Source organism: Coccinella septempunctata, chromosome X (genome assembly GCF_907165205.1).
Source record: "Coccinella septempunctata chromosome X, icCocSept1.1, whole genome shotgun sequence".
Lineage (NCBI taxonomy): Eukaryota > Metazoa > Arthropoda > Insecta > Coleoptera > Coccinellidae > Coccinella > Coccinella septempunctata.
Window position 1 is genome coordinate 5449982 of NC_058198.1, and position 14245 is coordinate 5464226.

At 36.8% G+C, this 14245-nt stretch overlaps 1 protein-coding gene across 3 annotated transcripts in view; it reads right to left on the bottom strand.

Annotated features, from left to right (window-relative positions):
* LOC123321388 (protein grainyhead) overlaps positions 1 to 14245 on the bottom strand; it is a 93987-nt gene that overhangs the window by 29317 nt on the left and 50425 nt on the right. The gene's annotated exons all lie outside the window — the stretch shown is intronic.

Genomic DNA, 14245 nt, shown 5'->3' on the forward strand with positions numbered 1-14245 from the left:
ATTATGCAGATCAGCCTTAGATTCAAGACTTTATTGATGTATGCGGGAAAGTTGCAACAAGTCAAACCACACCCTTCCAAATTAATGAGTTCGGAATTCCGCTAGCGTTAACCTCAAACCGCGTCCAGAGCGACTAAGCTAATTGATCGACAAAGAAAACATTCGAAATCTGAATTTTCGAACACACTTTCCAATGGGTCCACCGGAAGCTACAGACACCTGTCAGATGGTCCGCGTTTCTAGCGTCGAATTCCATTTTTTAACGCTTTATCGGGGGTGATACAGTTTTTGATGGAGTGATACAGAAAAAAAAATTCGAATCGTCTTTTTTCATCAATTCACAACCCTCAAAGCAAGTAAACAGTATCAAATATTCACTGTATATGAAATTTTCAAAGTACCTTTTTTATCGGTCGACTTTCAGATGTCGTCAATTTAATCTAGTCGGCCGCAAAACACACCAGACTCGACAGTCTGCAAGGGACGAAGGACCTTTCCACTATGGGAATGAAATATTCGATCTAACAGCGGCGTATCGTATTCAAAGATAAGGGTATTTGCATCTTCAAGTGCCGAATAATAAATTTTTGCAGAGGTAGTGTCGGTCTGTTCATAAAATATAATACGGAGGATATAAAAGCCAGCGTGCAGAGAAGCGTCGCAGGAATATTGCCTTCCAGGTAGGAAGGACTCATTGTTATGCGACAACGTGTAGGTGCGTACAATCAAATATTTAACAATATTTTTTGATAAATGTGTACATTTTGATCACGTAGCGTCTTACGCTATTTTAACGCCATTTGAATATGATGGGCATGGCCGATAAGGCTTATAAAATGACCGTAAAACGTCCGAATTATGGACATGGATATGTCATTCCGATGGGGATTATAGTTCGGCCGTATTTCCGTTCACTCGTGAAGATGGGAGAACAATTTTACGGAGAAATTTCATCTACCAACGTTATTCGAATTGAAATTCCATTTCCATAGAAATATGTATTACGTAATTAACGTATTCATAAATTGAAAAATCGAATAACTACTGGAGAACGTATTGCTAGAAAATAAAACAAAATTTCCATTCAAATTTTGCAGGAAAATCGAATTTTGTACGATTTTAATTAATTTAATTAATTTTGATTCAAATTTGATTGAATTTATTAATTTTAATTTATTTAATTAAATTTAATTGATGTCAATTTAATTTTTAATTAATTTAATTTAATAAATTGAATTCAATTTATTTTTAATTAAAATTTTCAGGGACAAGTATTGATCCAAATCGAATTTTGGAAATAGGCTGACACATTTTTCTCTGGGGGGCTTGTACCATTATTACCCGAAATTTTCAATCTTCGATAAATTGAGTGAATGTGAAATTGATATTACCGCCGACATTCAGGCAGTGTCATTTGGGTGCACCTACGACGGAAATGATCAATTAATGTGGTGTCCCATCGGGAATTGATCGATTTAAATTTTTAATTTCTTGCTCTGCTGGAATACCTCGAAGCATTACCGTTACGTCGAGATGCTGTGTGAAATCTCTTACCTGCTCGAGCTTATTGGGTAACCACGCTCTTGAAGAACTGTAACTAATAGTTTGACAGTGATGAATGCACCTTTATTAATTACCGCCGCTTTTTCACGCTTCCAAAATAAAAAATTGACGTCCTTACTACGACCATTCAGAACCATCCGAGCGGAATCTGTGACTTGATCTAATAAAGACGTATTCCAGGACTTCATTGTTAGCGGGGTTTAATGATATTTGGAGATGACGAACAGTAGAAATCTGCACCTATATCCGTTATATTTATGGGTACGGATTATATCTGTCTGGCGTAGGAAAGATGCAGCGCGAAAAATGAATAAAATTGCGTGCATCCAGGCGAAAGAATCCCACATTTCACGAGATATAAGACAAAGTAGGGGAGAAAGAAGGTTGTTATGATACCATTCGCCATATTTTCATCTGTTATATATGTCAAAACCGGTTAATAATTTGCCACGGCTGACAATACACTCTCCGTATTAAATCTTCTAATGCACCATTAAAAGTAGATGGCTGGTAGGAGATAAGTCACAGCTATATTTCCATGATACTAATATTTCTTTCGTTCGTATTTCATCGGCACTGAATGAGAATTGTCATCGATACCAGTTTTCTTTTGTGTGCCATATCTTATATCTTGTCCCAGACGCCGTATAGCATGGGTGGTGAATGAACTGGCACACATGCGAGGATGGCTTCTGTACAAAATTGGAGAAGTCTTTCTATACACACCGGTGCTGGGAACTGGTAATATAAAAACGTTTGGATGAAACTTCCAATTGTGGCCCTTCATAAATTATATACCTAGTACATAATGACAAATCATTCGCTTCCTATCACTATTCTTTGCGCATGACCAGGAAAGACAATCGGCATATTTACGCGTTGTTCGAAGCATGCGCAAATTGTTTTTATCATTTTCACTAACGAAAATAGAAAATGAAGAAGGAATGACACTCTTTTTCGATTTCTCTTTCTCGGTACAAGTTCCCCATCAGCCAATCTGTCTGTTTCTGTATATGCCTTACCAAAAAAGTAATGAATCATAATATTACCGACCTCGAGTTTCCATTCGTTCATATCTTTCGATATGCATCAATCATTAATGGCTTGAATAGTAACATGAAATTTACGACCATTTCTGTGCTGATTGAACCTCATATTCAGGATCGATTCAATTTCTTCACGTGCCAAATCGCGTTTCGTCCATTGTAACCAGTAATTAATAGAGCAATTCAAACAGAAAGAGCAACATTTTACGCTATATACGTATAGTATATCGGTGGCAACGCCTGAAGCCACCATACTTGACCATTGTTGTTGGACCCAAGTTGTGAGTAGTTATTATGAAAATAATAACGAAGTTAACAGTTCTATCGACGTATAATTATAACAAGGTAGATAAACTCAGTGTTTGAAATGAACTCAAACAAGTTTGACTAGATGCAACCCTGAATGCGTACGATGTGAACTTGAACAGTCGCTCCTGTCAACTTGAAAGAATCGATCTACCTGTTGCTCTCCGTTGAGTCAGTTCAGGTGTTTGGCGATGGAGAGTGACAATGAATTCGTTGTTGATACACAGTGGGGAAGATCCGCACAAGAACAAACAATTTTGAAGGTTGGAATTTGAGGATTTTTAGTTTGGATTATATTGGTGTTTTATTACGACCGCAAAATTTCCATGGACCCTCCGATCTCAACTCGTAAAAAATTATCTCAGCCGATGATTATTTTCATTTTCGGCTCGAAAAACGTGGGCGTTGTTCACGGCGCTTCCGGATAAATTATTTCACAATTCGATGCCGACCAGAAGTGCCACATCGAGCAGTTATTTACCAGTAGAAGTGTTTTATTTCACGTCCAAAAGATTAAGCGCCACGACCCGGGCGGCGCGCACAAATTTTTTTTTGGGGGGGCCCCTGGGTCCGAGAAAGTGCCCACTTTCGTGCCGCCCACGTATCGCCCATATTACCAGTGGGTGTTACTCGCAGATACCGAGACAACGTTGCCCGAACCCAATAAAATCCGTTTATCAATGACTCGTTGCATAAAATAAATGAAGCCTTAAATCTGACACACAATTTCACTTAGCAATCATTTTTTGGGTAGTCAAAAGCTTCGAAATTCAATTAAAATTCTCGAACGTTATCGGAACATTTTCGAAACCGTTCACAATGCTATCTCGGGACCGTATCAATCGTTAACCTTTACGTCTTTAATGTCAATATTAAAATTGGTTCGTGTATCTTTGTCGATCTCGCTGTTCACTCCAATTAATTTCTTTAATGAGATACGGGGATTATTGGTTTTGTTTGTGGCGGTGGAAGGACTCCGGAGCGGTTACAGATGGACGGTGCAGTCATATGGGATCAGATAGAAAAGCGGAATTAATTGTCTTATTTCGAATGTCGAATGAAGTATTCGTTCGGTAGTACCCACCGGCATATCGGACAGTTAAACAGAGAAAGGGCGAAAGTTTCTGAAATACTTAGTTTTTTAATTACTTTACTTTTTTATTTTTTATTAATTTTTTTAATTTTTTTCTTGTATATGGAATTTTGAACGAATCTCCCTATCGTTACTTATGCATTCACAAAGTATCAATACAATTGCATCGATATTTTCCTTGTGTTTTTGTACAGAAGTTTGTTCACTATGAGATGGTGCCCCCTAACATTGTCAAAATTTCTCCACTTCTTTTTCCACAACTCCGGTCTTTTCAGACGATTTTTATCGCTTAGATAATATTCCTCAATTCTGCCTCACCTTCTAGGAAGGTTTGGGAGATAATAAAATATACTCAACATAAATCCTTCATTTTTGAACGAATTATCTAGATTATTTTTATATTTTTTCCGTTCTTCACGTATAATCCAGACAGAATAAGCTCTATGCAAAAATCTGCGTGGAGATCACCGCGGCATCGTATAGGAAGGTACAACCTCATTATAATTTTGGTCGTGGGCCGGAGACAGATGCTGTGCGGTATCAAAATGCACAACAAGGTAGACGAATAAATAAGAATAAAGGACATGAAGTGCATTGTCATTAACAAAGGGTTGTTTTTGGAGAGGTATGTAACTGTGTGTGTGTAAAGGTGTATACGCATGAATGTCTTTGTGTTTGTGCAAGAGCAGGTAAAACGTCGGATGCTGGGCAACCTTCTCTTCAACACCCTAATATATCAATCATATTACGTACGCATATCGATATCAAGCGAGGATTAGGTGATGACTTAATGACAGTCAGGTAGAAATTACCTTCTTCATCTCTTTTTTTTTCATAACCAACCGTGCGATTTCGACGATCAGCTAACTGTTGAAGAAGATATCTCGCATGCCATCCGAATGGAGCCACCCTCCGAAAATTCCTCGATGAACATCTCTTGAGGGAGAATGTGAAAATTCTAATCAAATCTAATTGGGATACAAGATTCAAGTCGAATTCTTAGAACCCAAAAAAAATTTACCAACGTTTAAGAGATGTAGAGGTGAAGATATTGACTATAGAGATGGACTCATGATCTGAATATTTTCATCAATAATTTGTTTCACTGTTTGGTTTCAATACAATTACCTTATATAAATGTTTTTCCTCTATCTCAGTGGTAATTTTTTTTATTCATTTGTGAATTTACCCCAGTCAATTCAGATTACAGAATTGATTATCTGATTCAATCAAACTCTTCTTGAATAGCACAGTTTTTGTGAATAGAAATAGAATGAAACTTCACTCTTCAATTCACACTATATGTGCATATCATAATTTGTGATACTATCATTCAAACAGATCGATTTTAATTACTCTGTCGTCTCTTTTTAACGCTGCTTATTTCTATGATGTCTGACTGAAAATTTTTTCACGTTTCAACGTTTGGATAAAAGAAAAAAAAAACGATTTAGTACTTCCGATAATATTTCGAAAAAATTTTGCATTTGGAATCTACTGACTCGAACGAGCAGAAATCTGGGGGAAGTTAAGTTAAACGAATTTTCATCGACTCCTATCGTTCAATACGAAATTTATGCATGGGCCTGTCGATAAATCAATAACAATCTCAAAGGATGGCCCCTCGTATGTGAAATGATCCTTGCACTATATAATTCCTTCGAACCCAAAACTGAGGCATGCAAATAAGGGCGTGAGGCAAAGATAAACTGGGGTGCCCGATTTGCATGAGAAAAAATGGAATAAATTGCGCAGTGACAATTGTGAAAATTGATGTTTTTTTTTCGGGTCGACAGTTGTGAGAGGCTTCCTCTCGCGATGGCAGACAGAGGAAGTGTTAACCGATGGGAAGGGAAGTTGGTTTTGGGTACATAGGTCCGGAGAGGTTCATTGCATAAATCACAATTACTTTTTTTCAATTTATGCACCGAGAATTGAACGCTACAATCGAATTTCCTGCTCCAGGATATTGAAGAACCTTGTGAAATAAATTATTATCTTAAAGTACCTAAGCTTTGTGAACAGTGTGAGACGCTTAAGATGTAGGTTTAGCTTATACGAAACTCAAAATTGGAAAGATTCAAAATTATGCCCTAATTCACATCTAAGAACTATTAGACCAGATTACAGGTTGGAAGAGTCCATCTCGCAAATTATGGACCAGCGCGTAAAATCTGATTTTTTTTCTCCAGACGATGGAGCTACCAAACGCTACTAAATACGTTTTGCGATCGAATCGCCTGATAACGAAATTCAATAATTTTTTAATCAAGAACCCGATCAGTCGTTGAATATTAAAGTATTTTTATCGAAGATTAAACTGTTAGACCATCCGGTTTAAAATAATAGCGTTTGCATTTGATCAATTAAGCGACTAAGTAGTTAGCAACTAATTGCTATCTAGGCGTATATATAATACATGGGAGAAATGCTTCAAACATAATCAGAATTGTAGCAACGTTTCTCTCATCCTCTTAATCATTATGTTTATTACGTTTGCGACTGAACGGGTAATATGTAAATTCGTGATTTTTTTTTTATTCGCCATGATCGAGATGAAGTACTTAACAATATTTTTTTCCGACTGGATATGTTGTTGCAAAAGTAATAATCGTCAGTTAGTAAGTTGTCGGTTTCGCCATTTGTAATTCACTTGTCGGTGTGATTTCGGTCCCTTTTCCAATGTGGAAAAACCGTTATAAAACCACTTATGCGGTCGTATGGACCTGAGGAACTTCGTGACCGAAGAATAACGTCAATGTGTCAATTTACGTTCAAGCATGAGTCGGTGTTAATTTCATACGATCATTTCAGATTGAATCACTCGGGAATGACGTGAAATAATATGGCGTTGAAGGCAGATTTTCACACATCACTAACATAAACGTAAGTTCGTGGAAATTTGTTCGACATGGATTACAGGGAGGCCCAAAAAGGTCAAAATTCTTTCTCATGCTCGATTTCGAAGGTTCATCTTGAAAAATGATAACAACCGAAACTTTCTACTATGGGAAACTGACAAAAATTACTTCTTATTATTGCCTACGAAAGACATTCAACGTATGTAAATAGAAGACAAATACCGCAGGTGTTCCTACAATCTAAATAAGCATCACCCTTGCGTCACTCAAAAGTGGAATTTCAGTGAGACATTAACTGTTAACTAACTGAACACGAGTTACTTTTATAGTAGTTTTAGTGAATCTGTTGCCGTCTTACCGTTTTTACCTATTATTCAAGCCATTTAGATTAGTTGTCTATCGCAAATTCGCCCATAATTTCAGGAACAAAATGACCATTACCATATTCATTATTAATTAAAATCGAACATTAACTGTTAAATTCCATACGGTACGTATCTCGGAAACGTCCAAGTATTCATGAAGATATTTTATTTCCAATTGAAAGTTTTGGTATGTCCGACTGCATAACAGAAATCATTTCCTTAATGGCCACTTCTGTCTGATAAGTGTAGAGTTGAATCGAAAATAATTATCTTCGTTTTCAAATAAGGGGGGAGAAGTATTTTCAGTGGACAGCCTTATCTACACACATTTGTGGAAACGTTGCATCTTCGTGAACAGGTTTTGTGTTGAGGAACAGTCATATTTGAGATTGATATAATTTGAACCTGGACGAAACAATGCACTGTTACTTCGCTTGATTATTTTCGTGAGAATAATGCGGTAATTTCACGAGAAATTCGAATAGTTTCTCGAAAACAACCACCAAGAGTCACAATTATGAATTTATACATCCAAGAATTTTTTTTTCGAACAAATATTTTCAACTGATGATGTTTCATTTTATCATAGAAAAGATGCTCTGGAAAATTTACCTAAGGAAAAAATATTCTGCAAGATTATAAAGAAGGTTCATTTTGGTAGATAATGAATCCAAATTTAATCATTCGTTTTCATATAGATGCCTCAAATCACATTTAGAAATATTGATAGGCTAAGGAATATGATCCTGGCAATCAGTGCAAGGCTCTAAATTGGAATAAATTTTGACAAAACAGTTTTTTGTTGCGAATATGCAAGGACAAGTCAATAAATATTTCAAATTGCTCTCTTTTTGATGTAGGAAAATGTTTTACAGCGTCCTCAAATTTGAGATATGATGTTATCGATCACTTTTTTGAATGGCGATCTTAATTGTTCGTGCAGAGTATATCAAGTTACACATGAGTATCAGATATCAAATTCTTATCCGTTAAAAGGTTATTTAACAAACATCAACTAATTCGAAAATTGAGAAATCTGATTCAACTCGATTAAATGATTCTGGCAGATTAAAAATGGAATGTCAGAGGTATTAGTTATCATTTTTTGTCGAACAGAAATGTTAATTAGGCCATTTTGATCGACAAAAGTCGTTTCTCACAAGATGACAATGGATAGGATGCTACTCTCCTTACTCGTTTTTGATTAATTTTTTGTTTGACAAAAGAATATAAACGAATTTCTCTTGACATTCCATTTTTAAACTGCCCCAATCATTTCATTGAGTTGAATCAGATGGTTATCAATTTTGTGATGCTCCATTCTGTAATGAAGAAGAATCTCAATCCTACAGGTAGTTTGTTGAGTGGAATATAAAAATATAATTGGATGCTTTTGAACACAATCAAGATTTTTCTCGTATTCTGACGAAACTGTATCGATTTGGATGATCAGTTTCACGTACTGAACTGTCATCAATTCAACGAATAATTTTCTTCGCGGTCAATTTCAAAAGGTTCGTTTTCGGAAATAATAAATCTGAATGAGACTACGTCTTGTTAGTATGTGTATAGCAACGGTCTATCGAGCGCTACTGAAGTTTCGTTCTAATTTCTTCAAGTGAGCCGCTAGTATAGTTATATATCTTCATTCGATCCGAGACTGGTTTCATCTTTCATTCATCGAATCCAGACATCGATCATGGGATTTTCACGCAGAGCATCCGCTCATTTACGGCATCAGATGAACGGAGGAAGTCATAAATACTGGTAGCGTGGAAATACGGACTTGCGGAGAAAATCCGAACGAGCTCGTAAAATTTTCGCGATACTCCGCATAATTAGGCTAGGGATATTCAACTCTTTCTTAAGAACCGCATGACTCCGACACCCAGGTAACTGGACACTGACTGTTTCGGGGCCTCGAAAAAAGGTCCCCCCCTTATTGCACCATTACCGGGAGCGAGGGGTGACCAAACATTGAAAGGGACAGTGGAACGTTCGGACCTGACAAAAAATACAGTCTGTGATGACCACCATGTGTTGAAAGGGTGCTTTTGTTGATTTTACAATCTACACATCGGAATGTGGGAAATAAAATGGGAAGCCTCTAGAGTCCGAGGATATTTACATAAAGACCGGGCAATAATGACACACAGACACACACACATGGGCTCAAGATTTCGGTACCGAGGAACAACGCAAACTTTCTACCTCGAATTCAAGCCTCGAGTATCCCAGATTCTGAATTAGCCACTCAACGTTTCATATTGAAGTGTTTCTGGCAAATAAACCTTAAAATATCCTTAAGACCCTTGCAATTTGAATGAACATCATCTCAGTTTTCTTCAATATCATATACGAAAAAAATAAAAATATACAAATATCGCGGGCTTACTTTCTATCGTGTTTCGTCTCTTGGATGTTGGGCAGCGAATTGAACGGAATTATGAACGTCCGAACGATCTGATTTACAGCGGCAGAATTTTTGAATGGCGGGCCTAGATCTGTCAGGTCGTGTGTGTGGAACTGGTCGAACGGCTCGAGAAAATCTCCCACCTCCTCATCGGACCGACCTATAAAACCTTTTAATTCATTCAATCTCGGGCGTCCATCAAATTTCATCCGCTGGACCGGAAATTGAACATATTTTTTTTTTATTTTCGTTCGACGACACCGTCCGGAATAATGAACGAACGAAGCGGGGATTGTCGCTCAGGGGACTCCATTATGGAAATTGATATCCTTATTACCGGGAATCGTTCGCGTTTCAAAACGAAATTCCTTTAATGAACTCTAGTGAACGCGTCTAATGGAGTAGAAGACATTTTGGTAGGGACATACAGTTTTACTTAAAACTACTTCTGAAAAACAACGAATAAAATTCATCAAATTTTGTTTGTTGCATGGCAAATGATGAAATTGTCACCAGCAATTTCTTGGATCGATGCTGCCTGAATAAACTGAAAATGTTTGGAAATATTCTGAAGAACTGTGAGGCTTCTTATTCAGAATTGGCCATTTCTGAGAATGAAAACCCATGAAAATGTTTGTTGTCCTTCATTCAGTTAAATCCAGGTTGATTTTTCACTTTGAAAATCGTGAGAATCTTTGTATTCATCAAAAACATAATCCATTGGAATAATGACTGAAAAATTCTGAAAGAGACGTATGACCCTATCAATTCATTGTCTGATGAAGGATTCTGATCTAAGCTCCGAAACATTATAATACAATGAATTATTTTATCATTTTTTGTTTATATCATTTGTAAGTCAGCATTATTTCGAGAAATAGTGTAGGACTTTGAAAGAGTACTATCTACGAACAGGAATTTTGTATTTTTATTCCTTTTGCATGAAAGGAAAACCTATGAGCGGTTTCTATTCCTCATCTTCTGGATTCATCAGTTAAATAGACAGAAAAGGTTTCCCAATGTAACTGGAAATGCAAAAATGTCTAAGTTTTCTTATCAGGCAGAAATATATTCACTAGATCAACAAATGGATCTGATTTTTCAGCTACGTAGAGGTAATATCATGATAAATTGTCCAAATAATTTTTTTTTTTAATTTTCATCGAATGCTTTCTCAAAAAGTTCGAGATTTTATAGTTTTCCAGGAAATGCTTTGGATGGAAAAACCCATCTAACGTGCCTTAAACGTTCATTTACAAGTCCATCACGAAGGATCATCATTAGAAACAACTAACCACAACGCTAAACGTTCGAAATCGACATCGATATCGATTCTCCCATTCTCGTTCCGTTCATTTTCACATCAGAATTAAAATTCGACTCGTTCCAACTGTGAGGTAGTTTGAAATAAAGGCCCAGTGACAAATACACTAGGTAGTCCGGGGGGGACCGTGAAAGAAAGGGTTATAACAACATATATAGCCGAATAGACGATGACCTGAGGCTCTGAACGGTCCGATCTTCGATAGGGATGTCCAAATGCTCCGAATCACGAAGCCCCTGTGTCCATGGGAATATGTGGAATGACACCAAGGATATACTTTGAGAATATAACGATTAATAGGTTTCATTATTCGGTATCATCGTTGACACTAAAATAATGGATGAATAACAAAAAACAGCAAGACAAATTTTTGCAAAACAGAGTCAAATCTAAATACTTATTCCTAAATTATTTTCATCACAGATACAAACTAAAAATCATCGGTGAAATAAGCATTTTGACCAGAATGAACATGCATAGATTATTATTATTGAGATATTAGAGTTCTTTTCAGCCGAAAAAGAACATCATTGAGAGGACCAGTGGTCCATGGTTCTTTGGGCGCTTTGAAATGCAAATCGATTTGCGTATAAATGATGGGGGTTCATTCACAGACGCACATTCCTATAGTGTTCTTGTTGGAAATACCGAGATGGTATCAGTTATAATGATAAAATATATGAGATAACTTGCGAAATTATTCAAATCTCCGATCTTCATCGAAATATCGATGTTAACGTTCGCGCAGTTTCGTGGACATTAACATTTGAAAATTCCAATGGTTTCCTCAAATTTTCCATAATGCATACGTGAACAGACGTGGTTTAATAATCAGATATCGCTTAGTTAATGGACACAATTTGGAAATTTATGTAATATTAGGTATTCGTTCAACGAATGGCCTTGTACACAAATTTTAGCATTTTTCGATAATTTAAATGCCAATTAAATGGTGGACCATTCGCTCGATTTATTATGGGAAAGCGAAATTTCGGAAACTAATGAAACGGACGTCTCCGATGAATAAATAATATGCGGTTTATGGAGCTCCCATTTGAGCTCAAGGGCTCCTTTGAATATAAGGAACGAAGCGGCATATCATTTTGAATAATTGTATAGATGTTATTCTCAACATTCAGATTATTATAATGTTATAATATTATGGATTATTACTACCGAACTGTATTAGCATATCATACATGGTTATTATCTCCAATCAGTTCCTTACATCTTGATTTTTGGTCAGCATTTTAAGAACACTCCAAGTGGGTGTACGCTAGGGAAATATGTAAATATTGGATTTTTTTCTAAATCGAACTGAGCACCGATTGTCTTATCTCACTTTAATGACTAGGTTGGAGACGAAAGATATATGCATATGATACAGGTAGAATTTCACGTCCATCGAAAAAATTGTCAGCTGTCGAAATCCACCAAGTTGTGTACGTAGTGTTTATTATATCGAATTAATTTATAACGTCCAAGTTCCACTTGAATAAGCACACGGTATAATCTAGAACTGTCTACTGTAGTATCGTAAACACATATGATGAAAATCATTCTATAATTGTGCAATTCAAGGCGTGTTATAGTTGACAAATATGATCAGGATTCGAATAATTCATTCGGAAATGTGGAAATACCAATAGGCGGAGAATTTCAGTTCAGAGCTTTCCTCCTCAGATCGCGAAAATAACCAGAAACGTACATTTATTATAGATGAAGGCAGGGAAGTGTTTCACCGAAAATTTTAAGGGCTTGTAAAAGGATCGTAAACTGGCCCCTATGAGTATGGTAACCGTTGTACCCTTCCAGGGTGTCTTCCTATGGGAATGACCGTCCAAAAGTGTGGAAGTGAAATTCAACACGAACAGGCTGTGAAGGATTCGTGTAATACGATAATGGCATCAAATTGCCGAATGAAATTTGAATAAATCGGGAACAATCATATCCCAGGCAACTAGAAATATATCTAGGTATGATTTGTTGCTCAATTGTCGAAGCTAGAAAAGTGTCAAAAACGTCCAGAAGGGCAGATATTAAATTAACAACAATTGATTATGGGGGAATTGATAAATAATCTGAATTTAACCCTCTAACATGCATCAGATTAGCAAAAGTTAATAAATCAATCAGTCGAAAAAGATTCGCAGAATACTCAGCTAAACTCATCCAAATAAATTTTAAAGAAGAAAATTTTTGTCATATGTCAAGTTCCCGGAAAAACCCTCGACGATTTTCTATTGATTTACCTAAATAGACGTCAAATCCAGCTGATGTATATCCAAAAAAGACCTCACAAATATTGTGAAAAACACTGGCTTAGAAAAACAGTCGCACAATCACTTCAAGTCACAACACATGGCCGTACGTCGTATTATTGACCTTAAGACACTATAATTGTCCGACGTGAGCCTCTGCTGTGCTTTTGACCGGTCCTGATCCAAGACTGAACTGGTCACTATGTAGAAGCAGGTAAGGAGTTGGACCGCCCAGCTGTACAGGTAGCCGTTTCTTCGGCTAGCGCCTTGCTACCTACTCACGCATGCGTTGGCCACTGGTCATTTCCTCAAAGAACACAATTTTTTCCATGAAAGCCAATAGGGCCAATATTTTTTCTATCTGCAACGATAACACTCCAACAGTTTCCAGTTTTTGGAAGTCGTAAACCGTCATGGGACCTTGGAAAGAACCCTTTTTGGGGTTTTATTGCCTAGCATAAGCGGAAATAAACATTTTTTGTGGGGGGGGCACCTCTTAGGGAGGTCTGAGGAAAAAGCTCCAGAATTACTGCTTCTTACTGTTTTTTTCCCATTTCTCTTCTTTTCTGGGGGGGGCACCATGGGCATCTGGGGGGGGCACGGCCCCCCCTGGCCCCCCCCTATTTCCGCCTATGTTGCCTAGCAAATTTTTGAGGAATTTCGCAGGTTTTTAGGACTTGCTTCTTCCTCGACAATTGTGACTATACGGGTTTTTGCGATAAAATACTTCAAAAACTATTAGGATACATTTATAGGTATATTTTTCTGCTACGAGAAGGAATTTCGTGCCAAAAATTATCAAACGTTTGACTTAACAACCGTAAAAACAACTCGATTGCTATTTTTTTTTCGCAGAATATTAGGATTCATGAAATTGTAATATAAATATTGGATTAATATAAATAGAACGCCAAATTTCGCCAACTATTATCAATTTATTGAAGTTACAGAGCAAAAGAGAACCCAGTGTAAAACCTCTTTCAGTTTTGCATTACATTTTCAAGAAATTTGGC